Here is a 16366-nt window from a genome sequence, read left to right as displayed (position 1 = left end):
ACACCACCAAGGCTGGAGATCTAGGAACACATTCACATCAATTCAAAACTCAAATCAACTCAAATTTCCTGTATGGATAGATGACTTTTTTGTCTACTTACATATATCTAATGATATTCGCTACAGTGGACATGGTTGGATTTACATCAACTTGCTCACATTACTGTGAGAAAGAAGAATTTTAAGACATACAGCAGCAGATTAGTTTTGTGCCATCCTATGTGAAATCAACAACTAGATTGAACACATCCATAATTCACATCCATAATGTCTGTTCTTCTCTAAAGTGTAATGTAAGTTTAAAGTTTTGTAGTCATGAACAAACCAAAAAAGCAGCTACAGCATCAGATTAAATATGGTTATTTATACTGTTGAATAATACGAAAACAAGGAGTCTTTTCAGATTTCTGAACTATTTGGACATGTAACTGACAAACATCAATACGTTGGTGTGGGATGACATCACCATTTAAGGAGCAGCGTAGCACTTGACTGTGTAAGCCTTTACATCAATAATTATATAAGACTATGAGAGAGACTATGAGAGCGTTAACACTTCAATCAGACGATTGTGACCCTACAGTGTTTCACTAAGAATAATGTCATTTAAAAAAGCTTTGAACCTCCTCAGCAGTGTACAGCTGAGGAGGTTCAGTCAGGTTCAGCAGCATAAAAAGTAGCAGGAATGACCGGCATACTGTTTGACTTCATGAGTTTAACAGCTGACGTTGGACCTTAATCCTATAAATCTGTTGCTCATTACATCGGTCGGGAAAAATCTGTTTAATTCAAAATAATTCTTAGACACATTACAAAGAAAAACAGTATTCTTGGGATTTTACATAATGTGATGAGTCTTACCTCGTTTAAGAATCCAAAAACATAAAAAACTGTCCTGACATGTTGCTCACTATCAAAGGATAATGTGTCACTTGGGGAAGTACACAATGTGATGAGCTTTTACAACATTATTGTCTTGTTTAAAGACACAGGACTTCGAGGTGTGCCCTGTGTCTTGCACATTTTCTTGGTGCATGTTGTAATCAGTCTTAATCAGAGTTTGACTCGTTTCAACAGTTAGTAAGTTAGAATTCACTTATTGAACACAAAATTCTGTCGTTAAAACTATTTATTGTTTTTTTCCCCCCTGAATTTGTTGAAATGGACAAAATGGACAAAACCTCATCTTTCTCTCTTCCTTTCCAGACAACAAAACTAGAGTTTTTTAAAAATAAAGTGTGATTTGTTAAATTACTTTTATTCATCGGTATAAATTACAGTATATTACATACATAGCAGTATTATTAAAACATGTAAACAAGGGTCTATACATATTTTTTAAAATGCACATACAGCTTTAACAAATGTGTGGGTTGTAGCTGGGTTTTTCTCAGAGCTTCAGTACTGGTACCAGTCAAATAAAGACAGTCCTTTCCTCATAGTTGATTGTTTTCAGGTATATACACAAGTCAGTCAAAACACTAACATATAGACAGACAGTCAGTCTTTCACAGTCACAGTTTTATCAACGGTTAGTCAGGAAACCTCCAAACAGAAACAGGCCACCCTGTTTATCCTATACGTCTCACACGAAACATATAACTACATACTGTACATGCACTCAAAGTTGTTGTAACCTGCCCTGTAATGAAAAGTACAGTAGAGGCTATAGTGTGTTTGATGAGGAGGAGGAAGAGGAAGGTGAGGAGGATCAGGGTTGCCCTGAGCCAGGTAAAGAGGGTGGGTAAGGTGGAGGAGCAGCGTATAATGGTGGTGGGTCCAGAATCTGGACCTCCTGATAGGATGGTGGTTCAAGCTGGAAAAGGGAAGAGGAAACATTTTATTTAAAAATCTCTGACACTGTGTGAAACATTTACTGTCAACCAACTGCTTTTTAAAATAACATGCGTGGCCTAATCATGTAATATAATAATAAATGTATGAATGTGAACAAAATGCAACCAGTGCCGTACCCTGTATGGAGGAGGTGGACTGACATTTCTTGACACGTACATGGGAGGATCTCTGTAGGGAGGTTGAACATATGCTTCATGTATGTACTCCTCTTCCTCCTCCTGCTCCTCTTCGTATATTGGGATGACATATACAGACGGATTGTAACTGGGCGTAAGGGGACTGTCTTCCGCTTCACAGTTTTTCTTTGCATAATGACAACATAAAATCCACAAAGTGACACCGATACAGAACAGAGGAATCCTGTAATGGAGAACAAACATGTTTTTGTGTAAAAGCAGCCACAGTGTACATACGGTTGAATGAATGTTAACCTGCTAAGAACAGAGGAAATACTTACTCCAACGCAAATTGATAAATGATCATGGCTGTCTTTTTTTTCCTTATAAGGTTTAATCTTTCACACCTGAGAAAACAGGAAAAGAATGAATAAATCAGAAGCCTTTTCATTTAAAAGCAAAGATTTGATTTTGAACCTTGAACATCACAACTGTTTTACTGTTCAGCTTGTTACTTGATGGTGTCTGTTTATACATGGACGGTTCAAAGTTCGCTCTCTTTATCTCCTCGTATCCTTAAATCACAGACATAAACAGAACGTCTTTATGGCAGACAGTGGTGGAAGAAGTATTCACATCTTTTCCTTAAGTAAAAGTACCAACACAGCAATGGAAAAATACTCCATTGTAAGTAAAATTCCTGCAAGAAAATTCGACTTAAAAGCAAAGGAGGATTGTCAGCAAAGTGTAGATATATTGTAGTAAAAGTAGTGGTTTGGTTGATGAATCATTACTTTATAACGTCATTAGATTATTGCATAATACTGAAGTATTGGTGTGTGAGCTGTATTTAACTGTTGCAAGGTGGAGCTAGTTTCAACTACTTTATATACAGTTAGCTAATTTAGTCCAGTGGTTCCCAACATAGGCCCCTCCAAAGGGTTACCCTATAAATCTAAGGGGTTGTGAGATTGGAGACAAAAAAAGCTCTAATACACAAATTTGTTTTTCAGTTATTAGACCTTTTCCTGTAATCTTGATTTATGGCGAAATATTGGATCATTGTAACACTTCGAGGGGGAAAAAATCACTATTTGGTGGAGCTTTTGACAAAATCACAGACATCTCAAATGTGAACTTGACTACACACTGTCTTCTTCAGAACATCAAAAACCAAAAAGCCATTGTGTCAAATCTTCATCTGAAAAGTAACCGTTAAATATATGTAGTGGAGCAGTAGTGGAGTGGTTCTATAAATCAAATGGAAATACTCAAAGTAGCCTACAAGTACCTCAAAATGTTGCTTAAGTACAGTACTTAAGTAAATGTACTTAGTTACTTTCCAATAGCAGATATAATTAATGTATGTATGAGAGCTGCACAATCTTTGATGGTTCTTTTGATTAACTCAGAAGAGTTTGAGCTGCAACACTGCAATTCAAAGAAAAAAAAAAGAAAGTACACCATGCATAACTTTACGGGCTGTCACTACATGAAAGATTACAGCTTAGACCTGAATTCACATAAATGTAAAATAGGCAGGAATGAAAAGCAGCAACAGAACTTCTCTTTTCAAATACAACATAACCATTTTTATGAATATATGAACACTGGCTTTGTATGATCAGGCTTCTTCTCATGTTTCAGGCGTAACTGAACACAATCTGATACAAAACAGTAAAGAATATGATTTAACAAGTTTAGTAAAGTTGTCCCTTGCTAATCTGATATTTTCCTTACTGAAAGTAAGACTTACCTTCAAGTACGAGCCATGTAATGCAGGTTAAGTAGAGTGTTTGCTTGCAACAGACATTTTATAGCCTCATTGACCTGTTTAAAGTAGCAGAACACACTGAGGTTACAGTCAGTGACGTAAACAACTTATCACTGACACTGTTCCCTGTACCTAACAGGAAGACAGCTTCTAGTGTTGGGCTGACGGGCAGCTGACGTCTCAGGTGACTTACACTGATTTAGATACATAATGACAACACAAAGTTGTAACAAGTGAGGGAAATCATACTATAGAAAAAAGAGGATAACTTGGAAACACAAGAATCCCTGTTTCAGCATGTTTCTCAGGAATGTGGTTAAGGTGTTGTTGAAACATGCTGGAGGTGTCTGCACTGCAGCTCTCCGCACAACAGTGTTTCATTTGAAGGAGAGTTTTTCTGTCCCAGGAAAAATATCACTTGAGGCTCATTCTGTGCCATGCAAGACTCATGAAACACCTCAAGGTTAAAGCACCACACACACTTTTTCAAGCTTTTATTTGCACTTAACATTGATCTCACAACAGGCCTGGACTTACCAATATATTATACATGCTGTTCACATTTTTACACATCCATCTAATGGCAAACCCTAGCTTGCCAGCTTAAAATGTTATCTGCGAATCATACTGAAAAATAACCCATCAGAGAAATTTTACATGGGCTATAATGTTTGCTAATGTAGGAAAGGGGGAGGTGGAGGAGGTGGTGGAGGCGGTGGTGGCACAATACCAGAGTTCCCAGTGGGAGGGGGTGGTGGAGGTGGAGGTGGAGGGGAGGTGGCAGCTCCTGCTGCTGGTGGGGGTGGAGGAGGAGGAGGAGAAAAAGGGCCAGCTCCTGATACAGGTGGAGGAGGAGGGGGAGGAGGAGAAAAAGGGCCAGCTCCTGATACAGGTGGAGGTGGAGGAGGAGGGGGAGGAGGAGAAAAAGGGCCAGCTCCTGATACAGGTGGAGGTGGAGGAGGTGGGGGAGGACATGTGGGTGAGGTCAAGGAGGGAGGAGGGGGGAGGCCAGTGTCCATAACGGAGGGAGGAGGAGCAGGCATACTGGGGTCCAAAGCAGCTGGAAGAGAAGTAGGAGGAGGGGGAGGCAAGCTGTCATTGGTGAGGTTGGAGACGGTTGGCAAGGTGGGGACTGATGGTGGGGGCACAGCGATGCCGAAACTTGATCAACAAACAAGAGAAGAAGAAAACAGACCTTCAGCCACTGTGAGCAATAAAAGTGATGGTTTGATGTATCTTACAGGAATAGTTCAACATTTTGGGAAATACACTCATTTGTTTTTGTGTCAAGCTTTAAATGAGAAGACTATCACTACCACTATCATGTCTGTATGCTAAATATGACGCTGCAGCCAGAATGCAATTCATTTAGCTTGATTGTTGATTATTTAAAGATTTGAATTATTTTCTTGATTAATATTTTTGTTGTTTGGTTTATAAAATGTCCGAAAATTATGAAAAAATTAGATCAACATTTCCAAAAGCCCAAGATGCAACCAAAATGTCTAGTTTTGTTCCAACCAACCCAAAGATATTCAGTTTACTGTCAGAGATGACTAGAGAAACCAGACAAGATTCACATTTAAGAAGCTAGACCCAGATCATGTTGGTATTTTTCTTTTAACAAATGACTCAAAACAATTATTGATTATCAAAATGGTTGGTGATTAATTTTCTGTCGATCGATTAAAATTGATCAACTAATCGTTGTAGCTGCTAGACTATTTCTTGACATTTCCCAGTCACTTCCTGGTGTGGCCCAAGAGACAGTCAAGCATTTAACCCCCTGTAAAACCGCAGTGTTTTCATTTTTTTTAGAATAATTAAATACACTGATATATAATGTATTAATTTGTGTGATTTAGAAGCTGGTAGGTGGACTTTGTGACCTTTCTGTGTGCTAAGCTAACATGCTGGTGGCTGCAGCCTCATTATTAAGGGACAGATGAGAGCGGTATCAATCCTTCCATCTAACTCTCAGCAAGAAAGCAAATAAGCGTATGATTAATGACTATTTCTGTAATCTGAGTGTATAATGAAGAAACCCCTCATACAGTGATGGATATTATACCATAATAATAAATCTGTAGTGTAGAAATTGCTATTTATAAGAAAAAAGAGGAATGTGTCTACATACACAGTGGATTCTGCAGTGCTCTGTATGCTATCTGTGGTTCCTGATCTTTTTCTGGGCTGCTGCCCAGGGACCTGTGGGGAGAAGATGAATGAAGGGGAACAAAGGATGACATTCTCCATCTCTACAGCACAGTCAGCCATCCTGTACATCACATTTGACATCACCCTGGGACTTCAGCATGAAATAGGGTGAATGTAATGTTCTGTATATGTTTAATCTGAAGAGAAATGTAAAGCGTTTGGACTCAATTTCAATCCAGCATCCCCTTTACCTGAAAACAATGTCCGACGGAGTCCAAGATGGAGTACGATATTGGCTGTCTTGAGTAGCTTTTCTCTGGCCCCATGCCAGAAGTCGGTGGGGCCAAAGGTTTGTTCCGGCTCCGGTTTTTGGGAGTAGTAAAAGCACCAATCTCTCTCCTGGCTACCTTCTCGTGGTGGATTTTTTCAGTCTGGACCAGAACACAGCGTGAACAGCCACAATCAACAATCAATATCAATCAAAAACACTGGCACTCAGTAATTTTCAGATCACTTCTTTCCTTGAGAAAGTGTCTCATTAAGTTATGACAACAATAAAGCCAACAAAGTGAACACAGATGAAAGGTAACTTCCAAGAGAAAGGAATTCAGTAATTTGCACACTTTGTTCCCACATAAACAAATACAAGTGTAGTTGTAATTCATTTAAAGGACCAGTGTGTAAAGTTTATGAGGGATCAATTGGCAGAAATATTGCAGAAATTGATTATAATAATCATAAATATGCTTTAATCAACAGAACATAAAAGTTGTTGTGTTTTTGTTACCTTAGAATCAGTCTTGCAATAGCAGACAATAAGAGATCTCTGCCTACTGAAGTCTGGGCATTTCTAAATGCTCAGTAGTTGCTTGAATAACAGCAAAAGTGGCTGCTAAAAGACCTATGCCCCATACATTTAGTCAAGGACACGCCTTAGCAGAAATTATGCTCTCCCCCATTCACCTTCGTAGTGAACTAGTGCATATCACCATCCCAATATGAAGGACTGCCTACAGGACTTTGGATTGATTCTGCAATGCAGGGTTATTTTTAACTCTCTAATTGTTTCTGTCCAGTTTTAGCAACAAAACCTGGAAGATTGTCTTCGGTCTCTATGAGCAAAGTGTTTAGAAACTGACCTGTCAGTCTACTTTAGAATGAGCCCTTCATATCTTTTTTTATATCTACATAGGGAGCGTGTCCTCTTCCACAGAGCCCAGCAAGTTGCACCTCCATGCTTTTGCAGTCGCCCATGTAACAGACAAAGCAAACACTGGCTGGTGTACACTATGGCTGGAAGGCCTTTGGCATCTTTCGCAAGTTTCACGGCCACCGTAGATTCTCCTACAAGCTTGGAGGGATAGGGGGAGGGGAGGTGTTGTCACTTGGTTTCTATCTGCAACTTTACCGCTAGATGCCACTAAATCCTACAGACAGGTCCTTTAACATGAACGCAGTAGGCTACCAGTTAAAAGTTTCGACAAACTTTCTCATTTTTACTTGTACTGTAACAAAAACCTTTAAGAAACTCTTTGAAAGTATGGTCTAGACCTTCTCTATGTGAAAAGTGCCTTGAGATTACTTTTTGTGATTTAGTGTTACATTAATATAGATAGATAGATAGATAGATAGATAGATAGATAGATAGATAGATAGATAGATAGATAGATAAATAAGTACATTGTACAGTATTTGAACCACGGGAAACTATTTTGGCTTGTTCCTTATTTAGTAATTAAAAGAAAATGGAGGAAAATAGAAGAACAGTGCAACCTTCTAGTTATATGTTTTTTTTTAGCATTAAATAATCTCCAGCTGTGCAGTATCACATAGTTGGGCACAGCAGAGCTCAAGTGTTGTAGATGAAGGGTGTTCCTCACCAGTGTCAGCAGGTTGACTGAAGACTCCATAGCTTTGATCTGCATTGCCTGAGAATCCAATAGTTTGTGCACTGAGCTGGCCAAACTGTTGATCTGGTAGGTCACACTGGCCAGCGCCTGAACAGCCAGAGACTTGGCTTCTTCGGCAGCCTTAGTGTGATCTTCTGCCTGAACGATTAAACAGTAAATAAATAAACAGAAAGTAGGATATGTGATACATGTTGTGACACACTTCAAATGTCATAAAGTTCTCCAAAAAGTCTAAAAGTTACTCGTTTCGCTTTTGGAGCAGTAGTTCTGACATTTTTACGAGCATTACTCACCTGAAAATAATTGTTCTCGCAGTAATCTGCCACCTGAAGGAGGTTGTTGTGGTTATCAAGAAGACTCTTCCTGGCAGCTGGCGCCTCTTGTAATATCTGAGTAATAATCTCTGAAAACTTCTTCTGCTCCGTCATTTCTCCCATGCTAACAAACCCTTTTAAATCCGCTAAAACAATTTACTTGGACAAGAGTCAATGGAGGCAGGTAGGTGTGTAGTCGGAGGTGAATGCGGAATTACCTCAGGGTACAGATTTTCACCGTGTGAGCAGCTGCTCCCTGGGCAGGGCTGCACCAGGTAGACCTTCACTCAAACTGATTAAAAAATAAATAAATCTCACTCCTAACAGAAGAAAATATGATGTATCACGTTTATTGTTGTGGTCAACAGTTTCACATAGACTGTCATACATAATAATATATAATATGATAGAAGATAATCGTGCTATGAACGTTACAGGATCCAACATGACAGCTACTTCCATTATTTATAAAATCCACTAGAGGTCAGTGCAGTCCAGAGAAAATAGTAAGGATCATCTGGTTTGTTAATCAGTTGGTCTCCATTGCAATGTGCATTATAGACGATGATGATGATGATGATGATGATGATGATGACAAATAACTAATGTATCATATCATAACCCAAGCAGTTAGAAGCCTACCAGTAAAATTCAGCTTTACTTCAGCTCTGCATCAGCTTATGATGCTTCATGTAGAACACTTGCATTAACGAAAAGTTCAGCAGTGTCAAAATACATTGTATTGTTCTGGATATCCTGTTTAAACTGTTTAAATTCCACAACATCCTTGATAGTGTTTTGTGTATGTGAACTTCCCTGGTGGCTTGACTCCAGTTTCTGAAGAGGTTCCTTCTGGTTGGAGAGCAGTGTGTACATTCATTTTGTGTTTACTCTCACGTTTGGATCACTTCTTAGCACAAGTATAACTTTGAGGACATTCAAGGTGTTACAGAAATGCTAACAGGAAGTGGTCAATCTATTACATGTGATTACTAGCAATGCACATGTTTTGCCACGTGACAGTTTATCAGTACACTTTGATCCTATCTGATACTCACTGAATTGAGCCATGAGCCAAAGCATAATAACATTTTATTTTGATATGGCACAGCATTGATACCTAGGGAAAATCAGGTTACAAAACAAGATGTGCGTAAAAGGGCTTGTTTTTTATATGCTGCACCTGTACAGACTTTGGTCGACCTTAACACAAATGTTTTTGGAGAACATTTTATGCCTTTATCAGATAGCCATCAGTCAGAGTTGACAGGAGAGAGGGGAATTACATGCAACAAAGGTCCGAGGTAAACCAGGTATGTTGCAGTTTATGGTTGGCGGCGGCACCACCTGGGCCACCTGGACTCATTTCCAGTTTTTAGCCATGAAAGTAGTGTGGCTCCAGGGAAATGTCTATCTGTCAGTCAGTCAGTCTATTTCTTTGATCCAGTCTGAAATATCTCAACAGCTACTGATTGGTACAGGTATAATAGTGCCCAGAGGATAAGTTGTAATAAGTGGTGAGCCCTGAACTTTTCTGATGCCATTGTCAAGTCAAAATGTTCCATTTGCCCAGTACGGGTTATTATGACCAAGAATCTACAAAATAAGGTACTTTCCCAACTGTGTTTAGCACAGTATTACACATCTAAGTGAGGGAACATGTTAGCATGTTTGCTTTAGCATTTAGCTTAGTTCATTAGTACAGCCTCACAGAGCAGCTGCAGGATGGCTGTTGACTCTTTGTATTGTTTAAACTGAACTCTAACTAAACTGACTTCACCACTACTTCTATCATTAACTCAATCTGAAGCTAAATCCTAACTCTGATTGATAATAAACAGTGTTTAAAATTCACAACTGAGGATGTTTTTCTTTTATGTTTTGCATTTATTTTTCTTTTGGTGAATTTCGGCAATTTCTCCCTATTCTTGTGTTTTCCTTCTGGTTTCATATGTTCCAACTGACATTTTCACATTGAAGTAAATCAACTTAAGACAATAAAAATCAAGTGGGACCCAACACTAATAATGTATTGTAATGATGCTGTAATGTTAACAAAAAGGATTAAAAATATACACGTTCACTTTAGCCTTAGTCCTGCTTTGAAAGTAATCAAAGCTGTTGATGGCTTTGACTTGTCTAATAGTGTTGCAGTGACTTTCTGCTACCGTATGCTACAGTTTTATCTCTCATCACTCACTACTGATTAGAGATTATGGAAGAGTTATTACTTTATTCTATAAATAATTAAGCTATCATGTTATCATTTTGTATGGAAAAGGTGAACTGGTTGCAGCATAAGATTACCCATAATGAATTAATGATATCTCTGATTAAATTATTGCAGTTTTACTGCCTTTGGCTTCAGCTGATTGGAGCCTACATTTCTTTGAAAGAAGGAACTGATCGATAAATACAGTCCATATTTTCTCATGTTTATGTTGATGTATATATGTTGTGTTGTATTCCGCAGCCATAAACTTTCCAAGTAGGCTCTCATGATGACAAATAGCTGTAATTCTGACCCTTGCGTTAGAGGTTCTGCATGATTAAGTGCAGCTGGTAAATCATACCCACATAGAGACTAGCATGATTCAACACACTATGCCCAGAGACATGGCCTAATGATAACATATACTGTAGCCACCAGCAGAGGAGAGGAACACTATACTTACTTTCCTGTCCTTTCATTGACCTCAGACATTGTGTCATATTCTTCCTGAGCCACAATTGCGCAGATATGGGTTTGTAACTATAAATTACCCATTCAGTCATCATTTCACACTCATATTTGCTTTGTTATGGATATTTTTTATCTTCTGGAATCTCAGTATGTGTGAGAACTGGATCTTCTTAATGGTGACCTTCATAATTTGTTTTGACTCGCTCAGTCGATAAAACACAATTCATTCGTTTTTCAAGTGTTTTGAACTATTGGAGAAATGAGAAATACTTTCATTGCTCTATCATTTAAAAAAATAACTGAATCACATGAAAGCCATGTCATGTCATTAGTTAGTGAGAGGATATTCAGTCACTGGTCTCTCCTCATGCTGCTGATTAGCTGTATTCAAATCTCCGTCATGGATATCAGTCAGGACAGCATGAAAAGCACACCGCTACTTTATTGTCTTGTTTTCATCTAAGTACTATCGAAGTGTGCAAGTGTAGAAAGGAGATGAGTAGTTGTAAAAATGTGACTTTACCCTCAAATGAATGTAGCGGAAGGTGCACCAGAAATGATTCTCTTTCACTGACATAAAATATGAAACAGAGGGGGCTGTTATCTTTATAACAATTACAAAGCCAAGCTGCTTTGTACAATTTGTAATTAGACAGATGAGATGGCTTTAGCTTTCAAAAATATCAGACTCCATTGTTCAAAGACAAAAGAGATTTCTTGAGATTTCTTCAGTATAAATGTAGGCTAGGGGAGGCAAACCACAGCTTTGCCCTTTGTCTTAAAATAGAAGTGAATGGTCTGAAATATCTGCACACGTCATTTCAGTTATTCAAGCTTGTGATCAAGTTGTTGTGGAGCTATTTTGGAAATCATATGAGCTTGTCTAAATTTATAAATGAAAAATGATTTTAAAAATAATTAATGATTCAAATAGGAATATGAATCACATGTAAGTGGAACACAACTGTCATGAGAGTGAACAAAATGTCACAAGACTTCCACAGAAGACATGTCACAATAGGACAGTAGGAAAGGCACAGTAAATAATAAAATTAACAATAGCACATTTTCACTTAACTGCTTCAATTTCAGGTATGTGTATTGTGCATGCTGCCTCACTATCACAATGTCACAGCTGTCATTGGGTAAATGGTGTGTGTATGTGGTAACAGAAAACATGTAGATTTACAGGATTTTTTTATTGAGGTTGGAATTAACAGGCTTATATTACAGCCAGGAAACAAGAGAGCAGTTCAAACAAAGACACAGGGTCAAGGCAAGAAGGCAGGTCATGAACAGGCAGTGGGTCAAACATAAGTAGCAGATAACAGAGACAGAATATCAGGAACAGGGGTCAATTCCAGAAAGGCTGCTCAGAAAAGCAGACACTTCTGCTGAAGACATATGAAGCATTTAAACATATGATCACAAAAAGATGTCATACAGCAGCAATAAACAAAATCCAGAGATATCGTGAACACATAGTATTGAACGTGTCAACATTTTTTAAATATATTTCCAATGAGGATATTCACATGAAATTCTCACCAAACTTAAGTATTAACTCAAGAAATCCACACATATAAAGAAATCAAAACATCAAACTCCATAAATAAAGTTATGCGTAATAAAGTGGAATGACACAGGAAAAAAAGTATTGAACACGCTAAATGTTTTGCAACAATCAGGTTGTGATGGTCTTGGGGAAACTTTGCTTTTACCCATCATGAGATGTTTAATTTTGGTAACCAGAAACCTTTTTATAGCTCATCAATATGTACTAACCCAGCTGATACAAACTTGCACAGATAGGTATTACTGTCTAACTACTTACAGATTTCAGCTGATTCCTTTCCTTTCCTTGCCTTGGTGTACTGCTTTTCTTAATGTGTTAAATATTTTTTTCCCCTGTTTCATTCCACTTTATTACACATAACTTTATTTATAACTATAATTTCATATGAGTATCCTCATTGGAAATATATAATTACTGGAAAAAAATAAAAAATACCTTCAATACTTATTACATACATACATACATACATACATACATACATACATACATACATACATACATACATACATACATATACCTATACACATGAGTATATAGTAATTTTTTTCTTTCAGGTCAGTGTCATGGTTAAGCAGCAACTCAGGCTAAACCTGACAATTAGCCTGGACCAGCCAGACTAACGAAATAAACCTGCCTTATTTGGTAATCCTGCTTTATGGAACAGGACCAAGGTTCAGGTGACTGGAGCACACATGCATAATACTAAGGGGGGTTACTGAGGGAATGAGGAACAGGTGAGCAGGTAGATAGTCAGGTGACTGGGACAGGTGGGAAAGTGTGAGGGCACCTGGTGGTCACGTGGGGAATGGCATTTCTACTGGAGGTCCAGTAGTAATCTAGTGATCTGGGGAAGTGAAAATGTGGCCATTGAGTGGGACAGAGAGGCAGAATCAGCTAAACAAACAGGACTGAAGTAGCCTTTGTGACACATTGATGTTATAAGTAACAACCACATCCTTCTGTATTTGTTTTGGGAATCTCAGGATTAAAAAAAACCCTGAAGCTCCTGTATTTAAATAATTATTTAATGACTATATAATGATTAACCAATATTGCACTAACTCTATCAGTGAGAACAGACGTACCGTTTTTTTTATCTGCTACTTAAAGATTCAGCATTGATCCTAAGTGGTCACCTCCTGTGAATAATTGTTTTATGATTTTATGACTTTTTTTGCATTATCAATAGAGCTTGCAGGGTTGGAGTCATTTAATCTGATGATAATATCTATAAAACGTACTATCTACTTACTAATAGGCCTATATAGAATTTTTCAAGATAACTATCTAACATTTATTCAGTTCTTACTGTTGTACACAGGCATTATCACATTGATATTTTAAGGATTTTGCAAAAGAGAACACATGCATTAAATTTACATTATTCTAATGTGGAAGAGTAGCATGTGCATGCATACAGTTTATTCAAAACATGTAGTAGATAATGACGCACATTAGCTATGTCCAACAGCGCTCAAATGTCATCTAATATCCTACAGCCCTACAGACATGCACACACACAAACACATATCAGACCATGGTCACTTTTGGGGTCATTACATAGATTTACATTCATTTTCTTGCATTCATTTAAATTACCCAAACCTTAACCATCACCACTATTTGCCTAAACCTAACCCTAACCTTAACTACTGACCCAAAAATCAGCGTTTTCCCAAATATGGACACAGCTTTTGTCCCCAGTCGGACAAGCCGTCTACACTTAACTGATCTTAAGTCTGAAATTTGTCCCCAAAAGTAGCTTTTGACAGACCACACATGCACACACAGTACAAAGCAGAATCCATGTTCAATGGTGTGCAACCCCCTGTTTGTGGAGATTGGATGTTCTGGGCTATCACAGCCTCTCCACACTTCACAGACTTCCATTAAAGGAAAAGCCAAATTCAATTATTGTGCTGGAGACTGCAGGAAAACTACATTGTCAAAACACACACAAAGACACACACACATACACACAAAATAAAGCGGCAGTTAACACTTGTTGTGGACAATTTTATTGTCTCTGGGTACACACCACCTTTTACCCAATCTAAATTAATCTTTAGACACCTGCTTCCCTTTTCGCAAAGTTGTATTAGTTTTTGAGCCACTGGCATTGTAAAACAGAATACAAATGTTGTGATATTTCTATTCAAACCAAAGGTGTAAAATTATTTTTGGCATTATTATCTTTCACTTTAATACTATGTCTCTCGGCTGGCCTGGGAACGCCTCGGGATCCCCCGGGAAGAGCTGGACGAAGTGGCTGGGGAGAGGGAAGTCTGGGCTTCCCTGCTTAGGCTGCTGCCCCCGCGACCCGACCCCGGATAAGCGGTAGAAGATGGATGGATGGATGGACTTTAATACAAATGTTCTTGATTTTCTTACATGACACAGTCATGACCAGGCATATTCAAACACAAATGCTGGTGTGTGAAAGGTTTCTCACCTCAGCAACTTTGGATTCATACTGATTACTTGATCACAGTGCACCATCTGTTTCTATCAGTCCTGTTAGGATGTAAACTGTAAATAAGTAGCCAGGTGGTTCACGTGGTGTTACATGTGCCTCATGTTTCTAAAGACATCAGCAAGTGTGTTTACATGTAAGAACATTGGAGATTTGAGATATATGTGTCTACAGTATGTGTGTATATGTCCTCTTTTTAAATTTTTTTTTTTTTTTAGATATCTAGAAGGGTCTTAGAGGGTCATATGCAGGACATCGTTGTGTGATTTTAATCCAAGTGGTCCAAACCTGTACCCATTGTGACCCTGAGCTATTCATGTAATAATTATCCCTGTCTTACTGTGAAGCAATAATGACTCCTTCTGCTTTGACCTGTCAAAGACCAGTCTGCTGAATACCAGTTCTCAATAGGCAGAGGGTGCAGCTTCAATCTTTGTTTTTTAAAGACTTCACAGTTTTAGCATGCAGTGTGTTGCAATGAAACATAATATGCTCTAGGCTCAGCTTTGCATAAGTTCTCAAGAGTTCAACTACCTTAAAAGTAAAATGTTGGCATCATCAAAATAACATCTTTATCTTGTACAAAGAAAAGACTTTATCGGCAGTAACGTGGTTTGCTCCCCCAATCAAAACACCTTTATTGAACGATAATGATGGATTCACTATAGAACATAATAAATCCATAAATATGAATTTACTGTGATCAATCATGTTATAATACACATTGATGACTAATCAACAACTGCTGTAAATCAATCTGCTGATACCAGTAAATTGAGATTGGGAATGACTTGGGCTAAATAAGCTATGAACTGATCACAATAAACATATCAGATTTGATTTTTAATGTAAGAAGAAAAGAAATATGATCCATCGATAAGTCAGCAATAAATCCAAACTCTTAAGAATAGTATTTTTCACTTATTTAAGCCATCAAAATTTTAGTCACTGCCTCATTCTGAATGGCCTCATTGAACAACTTACAGCTACACTTCCTAAATTTTGTTAGCGCACAATACCACTCCAAATTTATTTTCAGCTCATTTTCAATTTTTTCAATCTCAACAAAGTTCACACTTGAGATGAAAACATCAAATGTGAGCCGGAAGGAAACCTTTTGATTTTGAGGTACTGTTTTCATTTCTAAAGCAAAGCAAAGCAAACTTTCACATTTCATTTGACAGTATATATACATACACATAGACATTTGTTACCTGTGCCATTTTCATATGGTGTAAATAGCCTATGCAAAAACATAAAAGAAATGTGTTATTAAAGGGAAAATGTTTTATAGTTGTTGTTTAAAGTATAACCAAATCCAGTAATCTGACCAACAAGCCAACAGTCAGGGTCCAGGTCAGGTTAAACATTAGCTGGTTGGTAGCAACACAAGCAGTCGATAGATTTTAACAGCGTGTGAACATGCAAAACATAAAAGGGATTAGAATATAAATGTGATAGAAAGCCAGACAAGCTTTGAATAGCTTTGTATCCCTTGAAGTTAAC

General features: G+C 37.9%; 1 pseudogene; it reads right to left on the bottom strand.

Annotated features, from left to right (window-relative positions):
- Window positions 1-1711: 1711 nt before the first annotated feature.
- On the bottom strand, window positions 1712-8251 carry LOC134003844 (abl interactor 1-like; annotated as a pseudogene).
- Window positions 8252-16366: the final 8115 nt, after the last annotated feature.

This window comes from Scomber scombrus, chromosome 21 (genome assembly GCF_963691925.1).
Source record: "Scomber scombrus chromosome 21, fScoSco1.1, whole genome shotgun sequence".
Lineage (NCBI taxonomy): Eukaryota > Metazoa > Chordata > Actinopteri > Scombriformes > Scombridae > Scomber > Scomber scombrus.
The sequence above is the reverse complement of the archived record's forward strand: the minus strand, read 5'-3'. Positions and strand labels throughout refer to the sequence as shown.